This window comes from Mirounga angustirostris, unplaced genomic scaffold (assembly GCF_029215605.1).
Source record: "Mirounga angustirostris isolate CCGP_5_RB_7025 unplaced genomic scaffold, mMirAng1.0.hap1 SCAF_10, whole genome shotgun sequence".
NCBI classification, from domain to species: Eukaryota; Metazoa; Chordata; class Mammalia; order Carnivora; family Phocidae; genus Mirounga; species Mirounga angustirostris.
Window position 1 is genome coordinate 102,488,940 of NW_026991718.1, and position 25,825 is coordinate 102,514,764.

The window sequence follows — 25,825 nt, forward strand, 5'->3', positions numbered from 1 at the left end:
TCTAAATGCAGAAAGATGGTGAATTTCTCAGATAATCAATCACCATCTCCTGATGGTCTAGTGGCACCTCACACTGGGGCTGGAAGGATCCTGGATGCTCCATTCTCAAAAGGAAGACCCTTGCTCAATGGGGTGCTCTAGAAACAAACCATTTCTCCAGGGTTCCAGGAGATATTCCAGATGATGACGTCAGAGTTTGAGGATTAGAGAGTGATGAGAGGTGTCCCTGCCCTTCAGCCCAGAATAATATACTATCTTTGACCTCAGAGACATCTGATACATCCACACCAGGCTGATGGAGGAGGAAGAATAAAGCTGAGAATGTTTTCATCAATGATTTTTATCAACTCTTTGTTTTGGAGGTTTGTTTTTGTTTGTTTTGTTTTTAAGTTAAGTAGTCCTGTTTTCTATTTAATAGCTCATCCCTAAGGAGAAAATGGTGTGTCCTGCTCTTAAAAACCCAGGACTTAATCACTTTCTAAGCAAGCGTGACTCTAGATTTACTTCTGAAGGGTTAAACAAATGGATAAAGGGTAATAAATCTTCCCTCTTCACTTTCAATGAGTTTCAGAATGTTTTCCTCCCTAATTCCTACCCTGAGCCAACAATCACTGCTGACTTTAGCTAAGAATTCTGTTTTTTAATTTTTTTATAGCTGCAATGTGAGTTTCCCATGCAGTTTTTATTAACTCTGTTTCATTGCAAGCCCTTGCGAGCAAAAATGGCCCTTATTTTTATTTGGAGAAATCTATTTCAGTGACAATCTAGCCTCAGGGCAGCTATATGTCAATCTCTTTGCTTTTTTTTTCCCTGTTGAAACAAGCATGGGAAAGTTGCAAGACAAATGCCACATAGGGCAGGGCTGAAGGAAGCAGCATACCAACCCTCATCTTTGGCGAGCGCAGGACCAGAAAGCAAAAAGAAAGTGAATGAAGGGAAGGTCCAATCATATAAGGTAGAAGAAAACTTCTGTGTGTCTACCAGCTCTGATTCCCAACAGATGGAAGGCCTTAAGTTCTCACCACTTATCAGCTTTTCCCAGAGATGACATTATGTGGGATTATTCTGGGAGGTTGGATTATAATATTTACAATAAGAAACATGTCTTCTTAAAAAGGCAATGGGAGCTAAGCGCCTGATGTTTCTGGGCTGCCACCCCAGGGTTTCCCAAACCCTTTCTTTGCTGTGACCCCAATATAGAGCCAGTTTCTTCAAAGATAGGCACCTAGAAGTCTACAGTAGGGATCATGGGACATCAAATCCAGCACTTCACACTACAAAATGTCTGCAGGTGTGAACATCCTGAGGCTAGGTTCCCCAGATACACACAAGCTTGTCATCTGAGCCTCAGTTGCTTGACTGAAACAGTATTTGAAATTTCAACCCCTAAAGTGAAGTTCTAAAAACAAATGGGAAAATATTTCAATGAGGGGTGGGGAGTATGAATGTTTTGGAATGAGCCTGGCACTATACAGGAGAAATAAGTGCATATGCCTATAAAAGACTCTTATATGAACTTTCCTACTGGCTTTATTTATAATGCCCCAAATTAGAGACAATCTAAATGTCTATCAGCAAGGAGAGGTTTTATAAGTTGTGGTATATTTTACAATGGACTACTACTCAGGAGTAAAAAAGAACTCCTTGCACACAAGTTTCTATGGATAAATCTGAAAACCAATATACTACATGAAAGAAGCCAGCTCAAAAGAGTATGTACTGTTTGGTTCCATTCACATGAGGTTCTAGAACAGGTAAAACTAATCTATAGTGATAAAAATCAGAACTGCTATTACCTGGGGTGGGCAAAGGGGGAGGGATTGACTGGAAAGGAGCAGAAAGGGACTTTCTGATGAAGTGAAAATGTTCTAAATCTTGATTGTGGTGGTGGACCCATGGGGGTATGTTTTTGTCAAAACACAAACTGTATACTTAAGATCTGTGCATTTCATGGAATGTAAATTAATCCTCAAGAAAAAGTAAATTTAGAGAAAGCATGCTGGCAGGGAAGAGGCAGAGCACTAAGAAATGAGTCTTCAATGATGCAGTTTCAGACTTGGCCCCCAGTATACAGAAAATCACCTGGGAACCAAGTGGGAACACCAAGGAACTGCTTTGTGAGTCGGGGACAGGCCCTATAATCTCTATCAAAAGACAACCCCCAACCAAAAAAACATATAAACTAAGCAAAACCAATGTGTGTGCCGAGCAAAGGAAGCTTCCAGGCAAATTCCATATACCCTTTTCTACCTGAATTCCAGGTCTTTGGCCCTCCTTATCAGAAATTCAGGGCCACCATTTGAGGTATGAACCTCAAATCACAAAGAAAGCCAGCCACCCAGACTTAAGCCTTCCTTCCCCACCCATTCACAAACCCTTGTCCATCATTTCAACTTCTGTATTCACTCACATGCCTCACACATGGCTCTAAATCATTGGACTGATTGACTGTATGAGTAAATGCAGTCCAAGTAACATACTTACAGCATCCTGGAGATGTAGCAAATGCACAGGAAATGTCAAATACCACCACAGCTTCCATTTCTGCTTTTCCCTCTAGTTCTCCATGAGTCTTATTGGATCCTCAGGGGTAGTTGGAGAACAGCCTCATGGGTATGTTTTCTTGACTTTTCTAGAATTTCTGAATGAACTATAGGAGACTCCCCAGGAGATAAGAGGCTAGAAGGAAGAGTTTTCCTCTATGAGGGCTTAAACTCTCATCCAGATCCACTATACCCTAGAATTTCAGAGGGCTCTTGAACACCAACACGTTATGCTTAAGCAAATTGAGGCCCAAGACAGTAAAATGGGTTTCACCAAGCTCCCCAGTCTGTCAGAACCATGTTAGGACAATGCACTTTGCTGTAGTTACCTCCTATGACTTACATGTAGCCAGTGCATCCAACAGGCACTCAGTAAATGCTTTCACAAAATGTATAGTGGGGTCAAGAGAAGTAAACTCTCTTTCAGAGCAGTGGTAAGTTCAAAATATGCTATAATAAATTCATTCATCCATACAAATTAAAATTTATTGAATCAAGAGGATTTTCTTTGATATTTTTACAACTAGGTATTTTTTTTCCCCCAGGTGAGAGTACACTTTGTTTTCCTGGGTTACACAGGAGCACTTAAGCAACAGAGTTGAAATATCTGCTTTAATTTCTAGTCTAGGAAAGGCAATATAACAGAGGGAAAAGGCAGAGACCTAGGGGCTAACTCATCCTAGCTTCTGAGCTAGAACATGTTACTTAAAACCATTTCACATCAGTGGATCATTAATTGCCTACCTTGCAAGCTTGTTGTGGGAGCCTAAGACTGTGCCTAGCATAATGCTTGGCACATAGTAGGATCTCAACAAACATGTTTTTAGTAATGTTAGAGCTTGTCCTTTCTCTAGTCACATGGGACAACTGACTTTGAGCCCCATCACCCCCACCTCATCACCCCTGCCCCATTCTAAATCTATTTCTAGGTCAGAGCTTCAGAAGCAAAGTAGCTCATGAGGGCTGTCTCCCACCAAAATGATGAAGCCATGTTCTGGTCCAGCTTTAACTCAGGCTGTTAGGGAGCTGGAGAAGAATGATGCTTCACATATCAAGAGCAAACAAAAGAGGAGACAGGTAACCTGAGCTCCAAAATTCAAACCTAAACCAAGCAACAATTCCAAAATAGCCTCAAACTGGGGCACAATGAACCATTATGTAACCAGAAGGCTCCTTTATTTATTCCATTGGCAAACATTTCCTGCTTGGTTTTATATAAACATGGGTGCAGAATTTCCTAGCAATCGTATCCTCTATGGGGCCAGCTATCATTACCCTGTTTCATCAGAAGGTTGACCTCATTGTTTTAGCACTTCACTTCTCCCCTCACACCAGACGCTTTGGTGAATTGGCTCCATTTAGAAATGAGGGGTTAGGTTCAATGCTTCTGGATTAACAACACCACAAGGTTGAATTGTCCCAAACAGCATCAGCAATGTGGAAAAAAAAACCCTTCCCCCAAAGAACTTGAAGCTCAAGTAGTTCCTCAGCTTTTCTGAGAGGTGGAAAGAATGCAAAGATACATAAGGGCTTTATCCAGGTGGGGTTCCGCCTTGTTAAGTCTATGTGTACATGAGAGAACTTGGTATGCTCCAGGAGCTCTTCTAAGAACTTCACAAATATTAAATCATTCCATGAATATACACAATCCTATAAGAAACACACTATGTATTCCCATTTTACAGATGAGGAAATTGAGGCAGAAGGGATCGAGATGGTAAAGTTAATAAACAACAGTTATAAATGGCAGTTAATAAAGTGCAGGCAGGTGAGCTCTAGACTCTGTGGTCTTATCCACTATACCATACTACCAAAATACAGTTCCTAAGAAAAAGGAAGTGAAATAGATTTGAAATGTCTTCCATGCCACTCCAGGTGCCTGCCTCACCAACATGCTCCTTTCACATGACAATAAATATATATTTAGAACCACCATGTCCTGGGTTATGTCCTAGTGATTCAGAGCTAAATAGAACATGGATCCTGTTCTCTAGACCAATATGTTTGCCACTAGCCATATTTACCTAATTAAAATTAAACAATTGAAAATTTATGTCCTCAGTTGCACTAGGTGCCTTGAAAGTGCTGAATAACCACACATGGCTAGTGTCTAGTGTGTTGGAGGGTATAGGTATAGAATATTTCCATCATTGCCGAAAGTTCTATTAGAAAGCAATATTTTAGACTTTTGCTATTCAGGGAGCCCTGAACCAGCAGTATCAATCACTAGGAGTTTGCTAGCAATGTAGCATCTCAGGCCCTGCCTCAGACCTACTGGATTAGAATCTTCATTTTAACAAGATTCCCAGGAAATTCATGTGTACTTTAAAGTTTAAGAAGCCCTACAGTCTAGATAGAAACTTCTTTCTGCCTATAATTTCTATTTTACCAATAATCCCCTTAACTCTTTTTACTGCATATACACACATACACACACACGCCTCATTATTCCCTGCTGAAGTATTAATTAATAACTAAGATGTTTATAATCAAATAGAATGATTCCTTCCTCCCTGGAGCATGTGCCTTATAATAAGTGATTTAAAGAATGAAAGCTGTCCAAATTAAAGGAACAAAAAGATAATGTTGCAGTGACAGGCAGTGAGTTCTTTCTGATATTCCCTCACACTCCTAAATCTAAAGAGAGTCTGGGCAGAAAAACTTAGATGGGATGGAAGAGTGTAGAGAACCTGAGTCTGATTATCAGACCATGTGGATGCCAGTCTTGGATCTCTTCTAAGTAATTGAATAGCCTTGGGCAAATTACTAAAACCCTCTGGAGTCTAGGTTCCTCACCTATAAAATGAAGGAGATTGTGATGGTCATTTCCAGATCAAAGCCTCTTTATTCCAATGGAGCTGGGGATAAAGGAAGCAAAAGGAGGAAGAAGTGGTCCTTTGAGGTGGGGTGTCAGCCCTGGATAATGGTAAGGGAAGGATTATTTTACTCACATATAAAGGAATCTCACTATAAAGAATCCTCCTTCATAAGCAGAATTCAGTATGGAATGGAGTCATCATGGACCCTATATCCAATAGGGTGATTTGAGGCTTATTATAAAGTGTCTCCTAAAGCTAAATTGATTTCCTTAATGATCTCCACCCCTCTTGATAGCCACACCTATTACCATGTGATTTTGGGGCTCCTCCCATCAAGAGCATGGTCTTCCCTGCCCCTGCCCCTTTTAGTTCTACCACGAAACTTTGTAGTATCCCCCTCCGATTCTAGGAATGGCCTCATGACTTGTTTTAGCCAAAAGAAAGAAGTGAAACGATGGTGTACAAATTCCAAACCTAAACCTTAAAATGCCTTGAGTATCTCCACCTACTTTCTTGAGCCTGTACCATCACTCAGCAAGCCCAAGCTAGCCTGCTGGAGGATGAAAGATATGAGAAGAGCTGAGTATTTGCAGCTGACCCAGCAAAGGTCATCCCAGATTAGCCAACATCCAGCTAACATACAGACATGTGCGTGAGTCTCCAGCCAAAATCAGCAGAGGTGGCTTGGCTTACCAATCTTGGCTGAGCCTAGATGAGTGAGCCATAAATGTTTAATTTTGCATGCCACTGCATCATTGTAGTAGAGATAACAGACATGCTCCCTATCATGTCTTCCTAAAGACAGAATACATATCTGTGAATGAAATCATCATTGTACCAGCTAAACTCTTTTCATCCATTTCTAATTTAATGCTCACAATTACCTTGTGAAGTGGCCTCTTAAAAATGAGGAAATTGAGACTCATAGAGGTTAAATTATTTGCGCATAATCACATGGCTTAAAAGTGTGTAAGCCAGGATTTGAGCAAAGTTGTCCAACTCCAACTCTGACTCAAATTTTTAAGCCCCAATGCTATCTAAACACTGTACGATTACATGAAAAGCCTCTGGTCTGATTATTTGCTACTAAGGAGTTGGGTGAGCTTGAACAAGTCATGGCTCTCTATGCATCAGTTTCCTCAACTGTAACAGGAGGAAGGTGAATACATAGATTTGTATTTTTCTTCTATTCCAACAATCCATTGTTCTATAAGATTATGAGTCCAGTTCTGTTTAAGTCTCTTCTGCCTAGGACGGTAGAGGCGTATCTTAGAGATTTCATGGTATCATTCCTAATAAACTTTGGATACAAATCCACACTGGAGTTCTACAGTAATCTCCTCCATTTCCCTGCTTGAAGTTAGATGAGCTGAGTTGGAAACTCAAGAATGAACACAGGATCCAAAGTATTCTCAAGAGCCCAAAGCCAAAGGAGCCTGATGGGTCTTGCTACCATCATGACTCTCTCCTAAAGCTTATGCCAAGCTGGGTGGGTGTGGTGGGGTGGATAGGCCATTGGGGGGCAGTGAGGGTAGGCAATAAAAGGGATGAGATAGCAAAACTGTACATATACATAAATATTGATAACTAGCAATAATAATAATAATAATAATAATAAACATTTATGAAATGAGTACAAAGAGCTAGGTTCTTGTGGTTGACCTGGAGATGCACCACACAGACCTCTCTTCAGGGAGGGCTTGCTATTCGCCTGTGGATGTGCCTTCTACACACAGGCTCCAGCTACCAGCCCCTTCAGGGTCTGCCTCAGCCACAGAGTCCCCAAGCCTAAGCCACACACTTTCTTGGGTCAGCCCACATCAAATGACTGATCTATGAAGAAATTTAAAGGAGTGGTCCTCTTGACCCAACTCAGGAGAGCTCTGGAAGGTTATTGCAGCTCTAGAGTTCATGCCTGGTTGCCTGAGGCTTTGTCAGACCTGCACCATGGTTTAACTTCTTTATCCCAGTAGTACTCCCTAGACCTTCCTTTCACAGGCATTAATCTTCCCCCCCCCTTTTTTTAAATAGACTCCACATGCAACATGGGCTCAAACTCTTGACCCTAACATCAGAAGTCACATGCTGTACTGACTGAGCCAGCCAGGTGCCCCCACAGGTGTTAATCTTAATAAACATCTTGCATCTCAAACTCTGCCTCGATATCTGCTTCCAAGACGCAAAGACAAATTCACTATAAGAGTTTGTGGTTATAGTAGGTACTGAAATCCAATCCATTCGCCTAATGAACATTCTATTTTGTTTTCTTGTTAAAGAAATAAAAGATAGAAAGAGGAAGGAAGGAAGAAAGGAAGGATGGGGGGAGGGAGGAAATTAACAGAAGTTATGCACTTCCCAAGATTTACAACTCACTACCATAGGCTCCAAGAAAATAGATTTTGTGACACTTTTGGACCATTATGGAAGTAGTCAGTGGTCAACTAACCACAAGCCTAGATGAGGAAGAGAGAGATGGAAACTTCTCTCTGTTCTCATATTGCTAACAGTCTTTCAGGTTCTAACAGGAGTAGAAGTAGGGCAATAAAGGAGAGACTCAGGGCAAGTTGGAACACGAATCTCAGTAAGGTCCACATGAGTTTCCAGAAGTTCCTTTGTTCTCTGCTCTCTTTAAATTTATGACACCATTTTTATAAGAAATAATAATAAAGAATGCATATTGATCTTTTACTGTGTAACAAGTAAATGTGCTAAGAGCTATACAATATTATATCAGTCATCACTCACAACAACCCTAAGGTAGTGAGGTAGGAATTATTGTTCAACAACTACTCACTCTGCCTTCCTCTTTCCATGGGAAAAGTATAATTATCCACCCCCTCAGTGTTGAACTTGGCCATATGACTTGTTTGACAACTGAAATGTGAATGTATGCAAGCAGAGGGTCTGACTGAAATTGCTAAATGGTTTGGCTCATTCTTTTGTGTTCCTGACATCCCACTTAGAGAACCACTTCTCTTTCAGCCTGGCACCTGTGGAGGCAATCTGAACCCAACTGTCAGCTAGAACAGAGTTGCACAGTTGATTTACAAACCCCTGGAGGAGAAAAAATATTTATGTTTATAAGCCACTGAGATTTGGGGACAGCTATTTGTTACACACCATTATTATAGTAAAAGAGGACTGATATGGACAAGTTCTATACTTACTACCATTTTCAGATGAAGAAATTCAGGTACAGAGAAGTTAACATAGCTATATTAGTGGAGAAGCTGGAATTTAAACCAAGCAATAAGATTCTAAAACAGTGTCCTTAAGTCCTGTTTTATATTGCATATTCAGTGCTTAAGATAAATACTGTAATTTCATTCTATGTGAAATGCATCCTTTTTTTTTTTTTGGTTGTCAAATGATTCTTTATTGAAATATTTTCTTTTGTAGTTCTTAACTGGCTGGGCACTCCACTGTACCATTATTGATGTCATCTATGATGTCATGAGGGTGGTGGTAATCAACATTGCAGCCTACAGATTGGGCAGTCCCCAGGATCTCTTTAATGGTTCCAGAGAGTTCTCCGGCTAAAGATTGGTACCACAACTGTTGGTCAATGTTAGCAATCTCATCAAAAGTGAAATTTCCACTGTGCTTAATGTCTTTCTGCTACTTTCTGTCTGTTGGCAGTTCCTTGAGGGTTTTGATAATCAGGGCAAAGGCAGAAGGTACCACTTCAATCTGGGCCTGTCTGTTCTGAGTGGTCAGCTTCACTGGAATCCTCAGAGTCTTCCAATCACTGGCTGCCTTGGTGATGTCATCACCACCTTGTTTGGAGACAGACTCAGGGGGCCGATCTTTGGGGCCAAAACAGAAGTGGCTCTGACTTCCCCACTGGTGCACCTCAGGTACATGACTTTGATCTCGTTGGGGTCAAACTTAGGCGGCATGGTGGCGGTGGCTGGTGTCCAGTGAACCCGAATTTGGGATGACTGAAGTCTATTGCACCTTCACCTTCACCGAGTCAAAAGCCAAAAGAAGCTAAAGTGCATAACTTCTATGTGTTAAGAGATCCTTGAATTCCACCTCAAATCAAGATTGTTATTTTATTTCCTGGGTCTTTTTAAGCATTCTCGGATGATTAATGTCTATGAATGGGCCAGCATTTAATACATGATTACTATGAATATTGTAACCAAAGAAATGACACTAAAATGTCCAATCATTCATTCAGGAAATATACACATTATTTTCATTTTCAAGAGATAATGAGTTATTATTGAAAAACACCTGATTTTCTTATCAATGGAAAACTCGGGGCAACTCCAACTTAAAGAGAGATAAGGAACAGTTGAGAACAGGCATATGTCTAAGCCTGTGTGCTTTAAGAGATTTAAGCCATTAAAAGAAAGATATATAAATGAGGAACTGTAACTTGCATTTAATTAAACACTTAAATTAAATAATTAATTATAATACTTTCTTTTTAATTTTCAGAAGTAGCAGTCACAAAACCTTTCCTCTTATTATTTCACTCTTACAATCAAACTTTTCCTATATGTACTGAAATGTATACAGTTTAGTCTAATGGATTGTGTGAACCCCCCCTTTTTCTTCATTTATTGAATTTAGACTTTAAGAAATTCTTGAAACTTCCTGGGGAATTGTAAGATCCCAACAGAACTTCCATGCACACCCTTTCTCAGAACAACTCCATCCATCATCCCCTGCCACTGTGGCTGCTTTCACAGCCCTTAGAGAAGATAAACTTGTGACCCAAGCTGGGAAGTTGGGACTGACTCATGCTGAGAAGTTGAGCAGTATAAAGGGCATCTGGTACTTTAATTTATTCCTTCAGACTTCCCACTGCCCTTACCAGAAGCTTACTGCCACAGAACTCCAGGCTCTTTCAACTCAAACCACTTATACACCTAGCTAGAGATGCATAACTATAAAAGTTCCAAACCATTAGTTTAGATTCTTTCCAGACCTCTTCAGAAGGTCTGCCCTAAAGACAGTGACATGCAATAAATGACCTCAAAGGTAACATGCCATGAAATACTTACTGGAAAGATGACCTAGGATGGAAGAGGCATAACAAAGAAAGGCATTTTAAGATTCTGCCCCTAATTCTCTGAAAGGCATCTTACCTTTTTCAGCCTGTGAGTACCATGAACAAAATGGCAACATTAATACTGTTCCCCTCACCTCCATGCTGGATGAAAAAACTGTCCTTCTGTGGCTCTCCACGGGGTCTCCCATCATGGCTTGCAAAAAGTATCTGAAAAGATAAGAATATATATTATAGTTCCAAAGTAAAACAAAATGCCTGCCAGTTTTATAGATTCAATACAAGGTCTGCACTAAGCCCAGCACTGTACTGTGCATCATGAGAAATACATGATAACGATGAAGCCTTCCTCCCTCCCTTCAAGTTGCTCACAAAGCAGATATTCATTCAGCAAATAACTGTAAATCACAAGCTCAAGGTGTGTCCCAGCCCCCAAGGAAGAATAAGGGGGCAAATCAATCTATTATCCCAATTTCAGGACTTCGGAGACTACAAGGAGAGAGAAAACAGACACTAAGTTATTCTAATAAAAAACAAAGTGATGTGTGCCTAAGAGAGACCCAGATAATGGGCAATAATGGATTAAGGAGAAAAGAAATTACTTAGAAGTAAGGGGGATGGGGCACCTGGGTGGCTCAGTTGGTTAAGCGACTGCCTTCGGCTCAGGTCATGATCCTGGAGTCCCGGGATCGAGTCCCTCATTGGGCTCCCTGCTCGGCAGGGAGTCTGCTTCTCCCTCTGACCCTCCTCCCTCTCATGCTCTCTGTCTCTCATTGTCTCTCTCGCAAATAAATAAATAAAATCTTTAAAAAAATTTATAAAAAAGAAGTAAGGGGGATGACTTATTTCGCTTAGCATAAGTCAATCAGAGAAAGACATGTATCATATCATCTCATTGATATGAGGAATTCTTAATCTCAGGAAACAAACTGAGGGTTGCTGGAATGGTGGGGGGTGGGAGGGATTGGGGTGGCGGGGTGATAGACATAGGAGAGGGTATGTGCTATGGTGAATGCTGTGAATTGTGTAAGACAGTTGAATCACAGACCTGTACCTCTGAAACAAATAATAAATTATATGTTAAAAAAAAAAAAGAAGATAGTAGTAAGGGAAAAATGAAGGGGGGGAAATTGGAGGGGGAGACGAACCATGAGAGACTATGGACTCTGAGAAACAAACTGAGGGTTCTAGAGGGGAGGGGGTTGGGGGGATGGGTCAACCCGGTGATGGGTATTAAAGAGGGCATGTATTGAATGGAGCAGTGGGTGTTATATGCAAACAATGAATCATGGAACACTACATCAAAAACTAATGATGTAATGTATGGTGATTAACATAACATAATAAAATAAAATTTAAAAAAAAAAGAAGTAAGGGGGATGGATCAGGGAAGAACTCTCCACTGAGGGAGCTTTTGAGGTGGGTCTTCAAAGATAGGAATTGGACGTATGGAGACAAAGGGAAGGCACTCTAAACAGAAGAGAATTTTATTCAGATGAGTAAAGGACACAGAATGGGAGTGTATGGAAATAACAGTTCCCTCAGACTCAACTGTAGGAGACATAGTTAGCACTAATGGGAAATAAGATGGAAAAAGTTGAGAGGAAATTTCAAAGGGCCATGACGATGAGGCTCAGGAAGTTGGCACTTATTCAAATTCTCTTCTGCTGAGTTCTGGGTGTTGTGAAGACAGAATGGGCAATGATCCAGTGTACTCTCCTGTGTGACCAGAACAGCCTGCTTTTATCTAGTTGACATACTGGAGTTTCTGGATAAGATTTCATTTGGGGACCACATATGAAACCACTGCTGTCAGCAAATTGAAGCTGTGCAAGGTTTTTAAGAGGGTCTGGTAAGTCAGAAGATCAGATGCCAAAAGATGAATCTGGTGGTAGCAGTGTGTATGGTGGATTACAGGGAGGAGAGTGTAAACTTGGAAGGATGAATTAAGACATTGTTAAACATCCCCAGGTAAAGGACCTGGGGACCTGAAGTCAAGCACAGTGGTGTGGGAGAGGAGGCTGGACACTTAAGGAGCACAAAGAGGTCAACATTCTGGGCCTTGGAAGCAAGTGGAATACACAGGGAAGTCAAGAGTTTTGAGTCTAGAAGATGGGAAGCCATCACTAGAAATAAAGAACACAGAACACAAGACAAGTTTGGAAAATGAGAAGCCACGTTCAGTTGGGGAAATATTACGTTTGAGGTTCTGGCAAGATTTCCAGAGGGCAAATAGTTTGGTGAGAATGTCTTGCAGGCAGTTAGGGAACAAAAAATCTCACTGGATAAACACACACATAAGAGATGAACACATTAAACAGTTATTCATATACATGGGGTTATTTTTTAATGAAATGAAAAAGCTCATTACATGCCAGACTCCACTTAACTATTTGCTTCCCTGGTTTATCTTCCTGATCCCCAAATATGTCAGGTACACAAGTTTTGGTCCCAGACCCTCTGTTCTTCCTGCTCCTCATTCTTCTACTCAGAGATTTATTTACTACCAACTTCAAAAATCCACATTCCATATCTTTATTTCCAGCCCCAGAGCTCCAACTGCCTGCTAGAGATGGCCACGTGGCTTGGGCATCCCAACCCAATCAAAACAAAGATGAACTCGTCTATTCCTCTCCTCTGTAACTGGTGCTTCCTCCAAATGTCCCTATTTCTTTGAACAGGGACTTGAAGCTCTGGTGCCTCAGACCTCCCCTCACTCATATTGTCCTAGAATAGCATTTTTCCAGCATGTCGTTCCCCTGCTCAAAAGCTTTGAAGAGCTCCTCAATGTGGACAAAACCAAAGCCAAGCTTCTTTATCTAGATTTCAAGGCCATCCATAGGTCCACCCCAAATTGCCTTTCCAACCACAGTTCCCACTGCCTCTCTGCCCAAGCCTGCTCTGAGGAAACCATCCTGAACTTGACCCTCAAGCATGCCTACCTTGATTCCTTCCCACCTTCTCAAACATGTTGGCATACCTTTCTTCAGCCAGAGATCATTCCTCCCCTGCCCATTCTTCACCTGGTGTGTACCCATCCTCCAAGCCTTGACTAAAGTCCCATCTCATCCTGAATCCCTTCCTTGTCTACTCTAGGCCAGAGAGGGTACTTCCTCTGTACTCACTAAACAAACCAGATGGTGTTTGCCTATCTATTTCCTCATGTGTGATATGGGGTTATAACGGTACCTATGTCATAGGACTGTTTTGCAAATGAAATAAGTGCTCAATAAATAATCATTATTATCAGGATATAAGTAGGAATAAGATATAGTCCCTGACCTCAGGAGCTCGAAATCCAAGTGGGATTTTGGGAAGACAATAGATTGGGGAAGGGAGATGAAGTTAATAGGACAATTCTTCACTACTCATCTGTCTTTTCCAGGATATAAGGCATGGTTCTTCCACATAATTGGAAGCCTTGGACAAAGTGTCTCTTATTTCCTTGTGGTGCTTTTTACTTCTCCTAGGAGACTGTGTACTAAATAATTCTATTTTCACAAAATTTACATTTTAATTCCAACCATCAAAGATTTTTACTCATATGATTCCATTTCAAAATAATAGTATTATTATTAATAGCCTGATATTTAGTATCTTCAAGGGATAAGTCCTCATCCTTACGTGACTGCATCTCTCACACACACACACACACTCACACACACACACATCCCTAGCTGTCCAATGCATATGTACTCAGAGACTTGAAAAAAGCACTGAATCTAGAGAAGGAGGGAAGAAAGGAAAGAAATTCCAGTCTCAGCTCCATCTCTAGAAGAGGAATTGAGTACATTAATTATCCTAACCACGCCGCAGTCTACTCATTTGTAAAATGTATACACTAGATTGTGGCTCCCAGTCCTGGTTGATCATAGATGCCCATCGAGAGAGATTTGTAAAAAATCATGTTCCTGATTTCCAATCTGGACCTGCTGGGTCAGAACATCCAGGGGGAGGATCCTGGAAATCTGTACCTTAAAAAAGCATTCCAGGTGATTATGATAGCCAATCAAATTTGGGAATCCCTTTCTCAATTCTGATTCTTCTCACATTAAAGACATATTCCTCTCCAGAGAGCCTCCAGCAACCTGGAGTCAGGGATTCAGGGCAGACAGAGCGTAACAGTTCTAAGACAGAAGCTAAAATAATGGACTGAGTCTCCTCCCTCCTAGCTTTATGCTCAGAAACACCCTTTCCTTTCACTTCTCAACTGTGGTTTCTGATCAACATAAACATCTCAACCATTTATGATTCTTTCATAAGATGCCTAAGAGCAAAGAAAACACTTTGATTATTTTGATACCTCTTAAGGACTTAAAGCCAGCTTTGAACATGTGACATAAAATCTCCCTAATGAGATAATATTGTTGCAGTTGGTGAATTCGATTTGAATGAGATGCATATCTTCAGTTGTTTCACTTACTCAACTGTGTTATTTTAAAATCTTGTTGAGTCCTCCCTGTTTACATAAAGATACATTTAAGGAATTATGCTCAGCTTTACTGGCTTTGATGGGGCCTCTTCTATAAAATGTCACTTTGCTGGGGCTTTCACTCAATCAGCTTAAGAGGAAACTTCTTCCCACTCTCCCAGGGGAGCTCCAGGGCTCTGCTTTGCAAAATCCAGAGAGCAAATTTTTCTAGAAGAGAAAAGCTCTTTTCTAGAAGCTCCTACAGGAGCTTCATAGGCAGAAAAGTTTCCAAACTCCGAACTAATTTCTAGGAAATGTATTTGTTCACCAAATATGACCATGTGCCCTTCCCCCATACCATATGACTGGTTCCTATGTACAAACAAACAAAATGACCCAAATTCTCTGAAACTAACTTTTAAGATATGTGCTTCTTTCTCCCAGTTTGCAGCATTGGAAACCTGATCCAAAGGAACCCTATTTTCTGGTTAAAGGCTCTCAGCTTCTGGAATCTGACTGCCTGGCTTCATCTTTTGCTAACTACATGAATTTAGGCAAGGTACTCATGCTCCTTGTGTATCCATTTACCTGCCTGAAAAATAATAATAGTGCCCACCTAAGAGGTTTCTGTGAAGTTTAAATTAGATGTATATAAAAGGCTGAAAATAAATCCTGGCACATAGCAAATACCCCATGAGCACTGTTACTTCTTCTTACAGGACTTTAGCATTTTGAGGCAAAATAAGTAAAAAGAGTTCCTATACCCCATCTGTCCCACCACCTCAGCAATAGCCCGTTGTCTTCTTGAATGGTTTGACTTTGTCTACACTAAGAAGCCTGTTCAACCAGGTGAACAACTGCTCAAAGAGAGACTTGAAAGAGCTCCCTTGGATGACTGTCACTCTTAATTGAAGGACACAATTTTGTCCACTCTCTTTATTTGGTATCAAAGGGACACCACTAGCCAGGTTCCATATGCTCCATTCTCATGCCATTGTGAAGCCATTTCTAATAACTTTTGTGCACCAGCAATATCAGAACACCATTGCTTTGCCTCATCCCTTATGCTGCCATTCTGGAGGTGAGGAATGCACAGTTCAACCTCAGTTGACCTCAGTGGTTAACATCCAGTAGACACCCAACAAATACTTGAATAATTAAAATCTGCCCTCCCAGCCCTACCTAATGAGGCACACAGACTGTAGCAAGGCACTCTGAAAAATTATCAGTCTCTCAGATTGTCCTTCAAAGGGCAGAAGAGGTAGAAAGGAAAGAAGAGAGGGTTGGGGTTATAAATATTTTGCCATGAAAAGCTAGGGATTGTGATATCCACTGGAAGGGAGAACATGAGTATGAAGTGGTGGGCATTTAAATAGGATTCCATCTGTTCTATGCCTAGATTCAAGTTTTTATTTGACACAGATGAGAACACACAAAACCTTATGCCATTTCCAGGAAAATGACAGGAGAACTATGCAGGATTCTGAATGAGTTACTTGACACAAGAGACTGACAAGTCAAATAGTTGGGCACATTTAAACAGTCAAGGGGTTCCCTGCACCAGAAAGCCTTGAACAACATCAGCTCCTTGGCCATAGGGAGTCCTGTGTTCATTTCCTACTGAGCAAGATAGCTCTGTGTTCAACAAGGGCAATGGAAAACCAACTCATGCAGAGTCAGTTTGCTGGCAAAGCTTCCAGAAGAAAAGCAACTTATCACTAAGATGATGAAACCTAAAATTTCATTGATTTAAAATGGGTGTTGAGAGTAGGACGATGTTTACTAAAACATGATTTGGAGAGATGATCTTGATTTACTTCAGAGCCATGCATAATTAAGCTAAGACTGTAAGTTATTTTCCCTCAAGTGTTGCATAATGTTCAAAGCATGTGGCAAAGAGTTAGCTCTTTATGGAGTTTTTATTACATCCTGTTCATTGGGACACAAAACTCAGCCTGCTCCCAAACCTAATATCATGGTTAGAATTCTGATATTTAGAAATGTAATGAACCTTCAATATTTAGTTCATATCTGGGAGGAAGGGGAGAATGAACAGTTCTACACAGGAAAAATAATATGAATTATTCAGAAGAAATGACTCCATAATAGCTTAATCTGCTCTGTTTCCACATATTTGTAACTGATACAGCTTCAGGAAGTAAAGAAGTTACACCCATCCTAGTTTTAACTGAAAAAGCCCATGGCATTCTGGGAGTAGTCTCTTCTTATCAGTGTTACTTTGGGGAACACAATAGCTCCTAGGTAATGCCAGTCATTGGGAGATCAACCAAATTGTGAATTCTCTACCCCAAGACAGTGGTTCAATTAATGTAAAAAATCTCCAATATAACGGATTCTGTTATTCTCAGGACATAAAAGAAAAAGGATGGCATCTACATTTCAAAACATCCCCATAAGAGCATCATTTACTATAAATAAAGTTGCTGTCAGTGCCCAGGAAAATGACCTATGAGTGAAATTTTATTTATGCAGAATTTGTTTATTGACTGCTTACTTTTTAGTCTGATCTATGCTGCACACAGCTTAATATGCTGATCTCTTCTCTGTTTTCTTGGCCTGTGTTTCTCCTGGCCATCTCTGTCACCAGGGCTATGCTGCCACAGGAAAATGTGTATGTTCTTGGCACAGCTGTCCCGTGGATAAAGAAGGGAACAGTGGAAACCCGAGCAGCACAAAATTTTGTATATAAAAACAAAACGAGTCACAGATACTGAAAAAATATATTACTTAGGACAAAAAGTAAAGCGACTATAGATTTAGGAAAGAGCAGAGGCTAAAGGAACTGAGATTGGCTCCTCAGGGTGGTTGAATGATATACAGACGGTTCCTCCATCACAGTTCTCTATCCCCAAGAAGAAAAGAACCAAAAATTGGCTTCAACTCATTCCAGAAAGATGTCAGCTTAGCTCTTAGGACGAATTCTTGTTGAATAAGCTGACATGTATCATGTTAGGTTACAAAGAGAAATCTTGTAATCTCCCTCCAAGGAGATGTTGAGACAGGAAAAGCCCAGGAACGTGCAAGACCATTTCAAGGGGCCGATTCACCCAGAGCCAGAAGAACATACTAGAAGACTTCCTGGGGTCCTTACAGGCTCAGGATTTTCTAATAATTCAACAAACACGAGGCCATAGAAGTGTCTGATCTGTACTGAGTTCAGCAATTTTGGCAAATTCCAAATACTTTTCCTTCTTACAAATGATGTTAACAGCAAGAATGGATTTTACAAGGGCATTTTACAACCAATCAGCACCTCATGGGATGGGATAAATACTTGCTTTTTCCTTAATATGGTAAGTGGCTGGACACAGTTTAAAATAGAGCCAGAGCTCAGTGCAATTAAAAGAATTGGTTGGGGGGGGGGGGGGGGGAACCGCGTCCAGAATAGCCATGTAGAATGTCAGCGTTTCAGGAAGAGAGTCAGTGGACCTTGTGTTCACTGGGGAGTTTCACTGGATTCTTTAACCAAAGTCAATCTGCCACATTGAGGAAATGCAGGGTCAGGATTAATGCTTTTGGTCCCAAGGGAAAGTTGTCCAAATGCCAGAATGTGAAGGAGAAAGAAAAGGAAAATTATCTCCTTTTCTGTCAGTGCTATGAGCAGTGACTGAGAAGAAAAGGATCCCATGCTAAGGCCCACAAAGAGAGAGCCTACTGTCACTTGTCACTCTCTCAGTTGAGACTTGTTCCTGCCACACTAGAGACATGCATGGCAACCCAGACTCTCAGTGAAAAAAATTAGAAATTTTCTAATTCAAAGTATGCGCGCACACACACACATCTCAAAATATCACACCAGCTAAAGAAGACCGAGAGCCCAAGACATCTTTTTTCCTTCTCTCATAAGAAAGTTACAATCCAGGCAAGAAAACCAGCTGAAGGGTAGTCCTATCTCAAGAACTCAAGATAGTTGCCCCAGTTTACCCTGCCCTGAAATGCAACCTCCTGCTTCCTCTCTAGGCAGCCACTTCCCAAAGAGACATCAGCATCCCTCTGTTTGGGAAGAGATTTCAGTAATCTGCCTTAATTGCTGGGCTTCCAAACAGCTTTTGACTCCACCACAATTACACCTTAAAAATCCCACACCAGGGCGCCTGGGTGGCTCAGTTGGTTAAGCGACTGCCTTCGGCTCAGGTCATGATCCTCGAGTCCCGGGATCGAGTCCCGCATCGGGCTCCCTGCTCGGCAGGGAGTCTGCTTCTCCCTCTGACCTTCCCCCCTCTCATGCTCTCTATCTCATTGTCTCTCAAATGAATAAATAAAATCTTAAAAAAAAAATCCCACACCTAAGCCATGGAATTTTTAAAGACAATTTAAATCCAAAAACTTGGGCCCATATTACTCTGCCAAATAAGTCATGTATGTGGAAAATGAACCCCCTGTTGGAAAGCACCAGGCTGTGCCTAGGTGTGTCACTAGTCTATTCTCTTAATTGTTTTTTTTTTTAATCCTTTTCTTTTGTTCTTTTACTTCTCTTGGTACTAAATGAAAAAGAAGAAAGCTTTGTGATCCCCAACTTGAATGGAGAGCCCCCTATAAAATAATTCATATCATGTGAAAAAAAAAAAAACAACCACAATGCTATCCACTGAAATAAAGATGGAAACTTTGTAAATGGTTACCAAGCAAAGACAACAAAAGTGTCCCCTTTCAGAGTTGATAAGAGATCATGAGGATGAAATTGTACACAGCACTTTGAAAACTAGAAACCTTAGTCTTAGGACCTCATTCTCCTTTTAAAGCAAATAGCTCTGAAAGCTTGCTGGATCCAAAACTGGCTCCATCATAAGCCATGATTTTGATCCATGACACTCTGAAACGATTATTGCTATAATCAAATACACATTGATTACTTACAGTGCTGTATGCCATTTACACTTAAGGAAAATAATTCTTAAAACATGTCACCATGAGGACATAATAAAATGAACCAATCCTGAGCAAAAGTCATGTTCTTTAAAAACAACAAATAAATAGAGGAACAAGTATTTTTGTCTGAAAGCTCACAAAATTGCAAACAAGGCAAGTCAATAAAATTTCTTCCAAACCACCTTTCCCTACCCCTGGAAAGCATTTTATGAGATAATGAAAACCTCTAACATTGAGTGATGTGATTAAGTAATAAAAGGCTGGATTTTCCTTCCTATGTAACCCCACAGGGTGCTTCCTAGAGTACTACAAAGGTCTGTATAAAGAGTTAACTGTGTGTTGGTATAACACCAGATTACAGGTGTTTGTTAAGGGAGATCCCGCTGAGATTTTTCTCTAGACTGGTTAAACAACGGCTTCATTCTCTCTCACTCTAATGGGCTGGTTAGCAAGCCCTACTCTTCCTAGAAGGCTCTGTGCACAGGGTATATGGGTGCATTGCTTCAGCCTCAAGTCTGCAGAAAAAGCAAGCTTGCACACTTGAAATCTTGTGAGTAGAAGAGAGAGCTTGCACAAAGAACCAACTTTCCCTCCACATGCTTCAAAGGAAACTGTGGGGCTCACCCGCTGCAGTTATGCCAGTCCACTAGAGAAGACGTATGGCAAGCCACTGCCCTTGGGAATGCAACACTTAAAGTACAATGAATGTGCCCCTCGCCAGGTTTAATCTCACGCTGTCTCTCTGGAGGAATGGTGCAGGGCACACAAGCTCTACCCAGGCGTCTGCTCCGCAAGTTCCTGGTAACAAACAGGTTAAGCCAGCCAATAAATCAACCCTCAACCCAGGGCTTCATCACCCTACACCCTGGATGCTAGGAGCTTTGCAGCCATCTGAAATTTCTTCAATGGAACTATCCTGATGGACACGAATTCCTGGGTTCTGTCATCGTAAAAGAACTGCTTCCAACAATATTTATGAGAAGGTGCTTTCATGGCTCATCCTCATATCCTTCTCCTACTATTCCAACTGCTTGTATTCTAAATTCTTCTCCCATGAAGGCTTTCCATCAATAGGCTCATGTATATCTGCATGTGGTAGGGAGGTTGTGTGTGTGGTAGGGAGGCTGGCTTCTAGTTTTCAAAACTTTTTATTTTGAAATGATTTCAAGTTTAGAGAAAAGCTGCAAATATGAAATGCCCTTTATACCAGCACATTTTAATATTTTTCCATGTTGTTTAATACCAGCCCACACTCTGTGTATTTCTGAACCATGTGACAGTAGGCTGTACATTTGATGCCTTACTCTGCAATACCTCAATGTCTATTTCCTAAGAAGAGTCTCTTACACAATCACCATACAGTTCTCAAATTCAATAAATTTAACATTGATGCAATACTTTGTTATCTAATCTATAGTCCATATATACATTTCATCATGTGCCCCCACAATGAACTTTATAACAGTTATGGTTCAGATAAAGGATCTAGTTCAGGATCACAAGTTGCACTCAGTTGTCATGTCTCTATAGTCTCCTTGAACCTGGAAGCAATCCCCCAGCTTTTCATTTATTTTATAGACTAGCCTCAATTTGGGTTTCTCTGATATTTCCTTGTGATTAGGTCCCTGGGTTGCATTAGGGGCTGCAAGACTACATAACGATGTGTTCTTCCAAAAGTATCTCATCTCAGAACCCATGATATTCATTTGCCTGTTTGTGGTGATATTAATTTCTGTCACTTGGCTAAGATGCTGTTCCATGTCTTCACTGCACAGTTAACTATTTCCCTTCTGTATTTTTAGATGCCTTGCAATTATATAAGTATCCTGCTCTTTGTTGAACCTCCACCTCTAGATTTGGTACCCATTGATGATTCCTGCCTGAATCCATTTTTATTCTAGTGGTCATGTGCTTTCTTTTTTATTTAAGTACAAAACAGAAACTTAATTCACTAAACACCATCACAAGGTAGGAAAAAAAAAAAACACAAAACCCTTAGATTGCATTAGCACACTACTTACCAACCTTCTTCATCTACAGGGTCATGATGTCATAAAAATGAAAAAAGAGGAAAATATATACGCTACAAATGGGCCAGGTTTGCCACAACATGCTTTTCTTTTATCCTAGTTTCTCCAAAGGATTCCCATCCCCAGAAGTGAGAGAGTCTGAGTCTGAAATCATGACACCATCTTCTACTCCTTTGATTCAATATTAAGCATTTTTCATTATGATTACACGCAGTCACTAGTCCAGGGCATTTCCTCCCTTTTGTTTAAATTGCCTCTAGAATAAACATCTCAAAACTTAGGATGGCAGCCAACGGAAGATAATCTCTCAGGGGAAAACACTGGAATCCTCACAACTTCCATCAGTAAGAAGCAGAGGAAAATGACAAGTTGCCATTCATTTCCGAAGAAATTCACTTCACAGTAAAGTTCCTCACCTTCAGTTCCATGGAGTGAGAGTTAAAATGTTAAATTTTGTGTAGGGCAAATAAATCATAACATTTCCCATGGAAACAGAAACACATATGCATACATTATGTATAACATTTACACCCATACACACTTTTCCTTTTAAGAAGAGCTCCAGGGACCTCAGAAACCTGATATGTTCATTATCAAGAGAATACTATACGATCACATGAAATGAAACAAAGTGGAACCTACTGGTTAGGGGAATCTATAACTTATCCCCTCTAGGGTTTACCTTGTTCACTAAAAATAAACATATTTCCTTGAGCACAGATGGCAAATGTGAGGTGACAATTCATTCTCCAAGAAAGCATGCTACTTCCCAAGGGGCAAATTCTCACTTCAAGGTGTGGAATATTCACGTGCTTAAAACAACTCTCCAATCTGTAGGCCTACTGAAGTGAGAATTATCTAGTAAACAGAGGTTTGACTGAAAATAAAAAATAATGAAGATAAAGTGACCAAGGTCAACATACAGATGCTGATATGACAAGTCCTACTTTCCTCCTGACTAATTAGAATCTGGCGATAGGAGTTACAGCTTGTCATCTAATGGAGATTTGCTCATCTTTCTTGTATTGATCTATAGTGTGTAAAGATACTATATCAAAATCCCCGCAGGCCAGCCAGGTGAAAAACACTGTCCATCTTCACAGAGTGAAAGCATATTGCACTGTGCAATGTATGGCATCCTATCATGGCAGGTCTTACTGTACTTCAGAGCTGGAAGCAATGTAGATAGCATTTTACAGCTCCCTCATCTTATAGGCAAAGCAACAAAGACACTATTTGAATAAATGTTCAATTAATATGTATTTAAACTTATTTAAATATTTATTTGTTTAAAGAATCTTTATCAAGCCCCTACGTTGTTCCAGGAACAAGGCCAGGTCTAGATATATGATGGAGAACAAGACAGATATAATCCCTATCCTCACAAATATTCCAACCTACTTGTGTAGTATTTATTGCTGATAAAACAAAAATCATAGTTTATTGAAAGCTTTAATCAGATAGATCAGCAGTGCCCCATAGAAAAACATGAGCCACATATACAATTTTAAAATAGCCAGTACCATCTTTGTTTAAAACGTAAAGAGAAATCAGTGACATTAATTTAACTATACACTTAATTTAACCAATATCGCCAAAATATTATTTAACATGTAGTCAGTATCAAAAGTTATTAACAAGATGTTTTACATTCTTTTTTCATACCAAGTTTTCAAAATCCAGTGTGTATTTTACATTTGCAGACATCTCAATTCAGATGCTAAATTTTCATCAGAAATATTTTATCTGTGTTTAGATTTCATAAAAGTTTACAGCTAAAAAACGTAGATTGACAAATTCAAGTTATTCCAACCATTCTTAAGAGTTTACCAAGCACTAAATTAAACAGGATTTATGCTTACATTTAAATTAATTAAAATAAATACAACTAAAAAAATTCAGTTCCTCTGTTGCACTAGCCTCATGCCAAGTACTCAATAGCCCCACGGCGCCACTGGCTGCAATATTGGTTATACAGCTCTGAATGATATCATTTTCTTTTCCTAGGAAATAAATGAACAAGGCAAGACAGGCATTACTACTGATGTTGTACATACGAAAAACAAACATGGCTTAGAGAGGAGGAGATGAGTCATCTGAGGCTGTAGGGACACCACATGAGTGGTGGAATCAGAATTTAATCCCAAGACTTCCAAAGCCCAATCATCTTTCCTCTATATCTTGTTGCATTAAAAATGAATGTGAGGGGGCACCTGGGTGGCTCAGTCGTTAAGCGTCTGCCTTCGGCTCAGGTCACGATCCCAGAGTCCTGGGATCAAGCCCCACATCGGGCTCCTTGCTCAGCGGGAAGCCTGCTTCTCCCTCTCCCATTCCCCCTGCTTGTGTTCCCTCTCTCACTGTCTCTGTCTCTGTCAAATAAATAAATAAAATCTTTAAAAAAAAATGAATGTGAGGAGTCTTACTCTTTTCACAGCACTGTGTTAAGCCATAGAGAATCTGAAATGCCAGATTAATAAATTTGGACTTGAGCCAGCCCACAGAGGCACACAGATGGCCTAAGGCCAGAATTGAGCCCAAATGTGTTCTATTGGTCAGGTCCATTATTTTAAAAACATCTGAGTTTGAGTATTTCTCAATGGGACACACATTTTTCCAGTTTCCCTCAGACCCCACCACCCCTTATTACTCACAACCATCCAGCTTCATTCACTTACTCTTCTTTTCTCTGACCTTGATGCATTTGAATTTGACAACTCAGTGAGGTAATGGGTGCTATTAGGGCTTTCAAGCTTTCAGATGATTAATCTGATCCTCTGTGCAAGCTAAATTAGTACCAGTAAAGACTAGAACCAAGAAGACTAGTTTAAGTGGAGTATTAGCCTTTTTTGAAGTGCTTTTTACTTCTTTCAGATTTATTACCTTCAAGTTGTCATTAAAGTACCTTTTGACTCCAAAAAGAATCTTCCAGAATGTCTTAAATTTTCAATCAATGGCTCAAAAGAAGCTTCCAGTGAACTGATAGAACTACTCTCCTCCTCTCCCTCTCTCCATTTCTCTCTCTCTCTCTTTATCACACACACACACAGTTTGTCTACCTGAGGGACACCTGGATGACTCTACTGAATGCTTCTGAATTGAAGAGAAAGATATGGATTTTGAAAATGTAAGGACTTCTTTTTTCCTTCCCTTCTTGCCTGCTAGAAGACATTGCATGAAACCTATAACCTGTTCTTGTCTTGCCAAGTAAAAATTTACGCATTTTTCCTTAAGATTTTATTTATTTATTTATTTATTTATTTATTTATTTATTTATTTATTTATTATCTATTTATTTATTTATAGAGTGAGCATGCACACAAGCATGTTGGAGGAAGAGGGGGAGGGAGAGGGAGAGAGAATTTCCAGCAAACTCCATGCTGAGTGGAGCCCCATGTGGGGCTCAATCACATGACCCTGAGATCAGGACCTAAACCAAAACCAAGAGTCCAACACTTAACCAAATGAGCTACCCAGGCATCCCTATGCATTTTTCATCTTTGCTATATCACAGGCTTCTTGTAGGGATGACCTAATGGTAGTTTTCTCACTCTTTCTATGAAAGAAACCATAGGAATGTTGCCCTGGACACTGTTGCTGAGGAAAGGAAAATGGTCCAATTTAGAGATGCATCAGTTTTTAGGGGCCCTTTGCAGGCACAAAATCAAAAGAACAAAGGCATCAGTCAAACTAATTCTATCTAACTTTGTCAGTATGAGTTTATTGATTAATTTGATTTAACTGTGACATATTTATCATAATTTGGGAAAAGTTCAGAGTCTGTTTAAGGCAATTCAGTGGAAAAGTCCAACTATATTTTTTGTAATTCATTTCTGAATCAATTTTCTGTATCAGAAAAAATACTCTCGTACTTCAGTCTGCATGTTTCACTGATTGTATTGAGTAGGAGAATCTAATGCAGAGATTCTCAAACCTGAGATTAAGGGTTATGGGGTGGGGTTGGGGGACCAATTAACATAAGGACTTCCTGGCCCCAGACCCAGAGATGCTAATTCAATAGGTTTAGAGCACCTAAAGTTTAACAGTGAATATGATACAGAAAGAACCTATAGATCACACATTGATAAATACAGGCCTAGCAATTGGCCACAGGT

The 25,825-nt window shown here is 40.2% G+C and overlaps 1 long non-coding RNA gene across 2 annotated transcripts in view; it reads right to left on the reverse strand.

Annotated features, from left to right (window-relative positions):
* Positions 1 to 25,825, reverse strand: part of LOC135361786 (uncharacterized) — a 574,061-nt gene that overhangs the window by 531,886 nt on the left and 16,350 nt on the right. For both annotated transcript variants that reach the window (XR_010405776.1, XR_010405775.1), the window contains exon 2: positions 10,520 to 10,592. This is a non-coding gene — a long non-coding RNA (uncharacterized LOC135361786). The remainder of the gene's footprint in view (positions 1 to 10,519; positions 10,593 to 25,825) is intronic.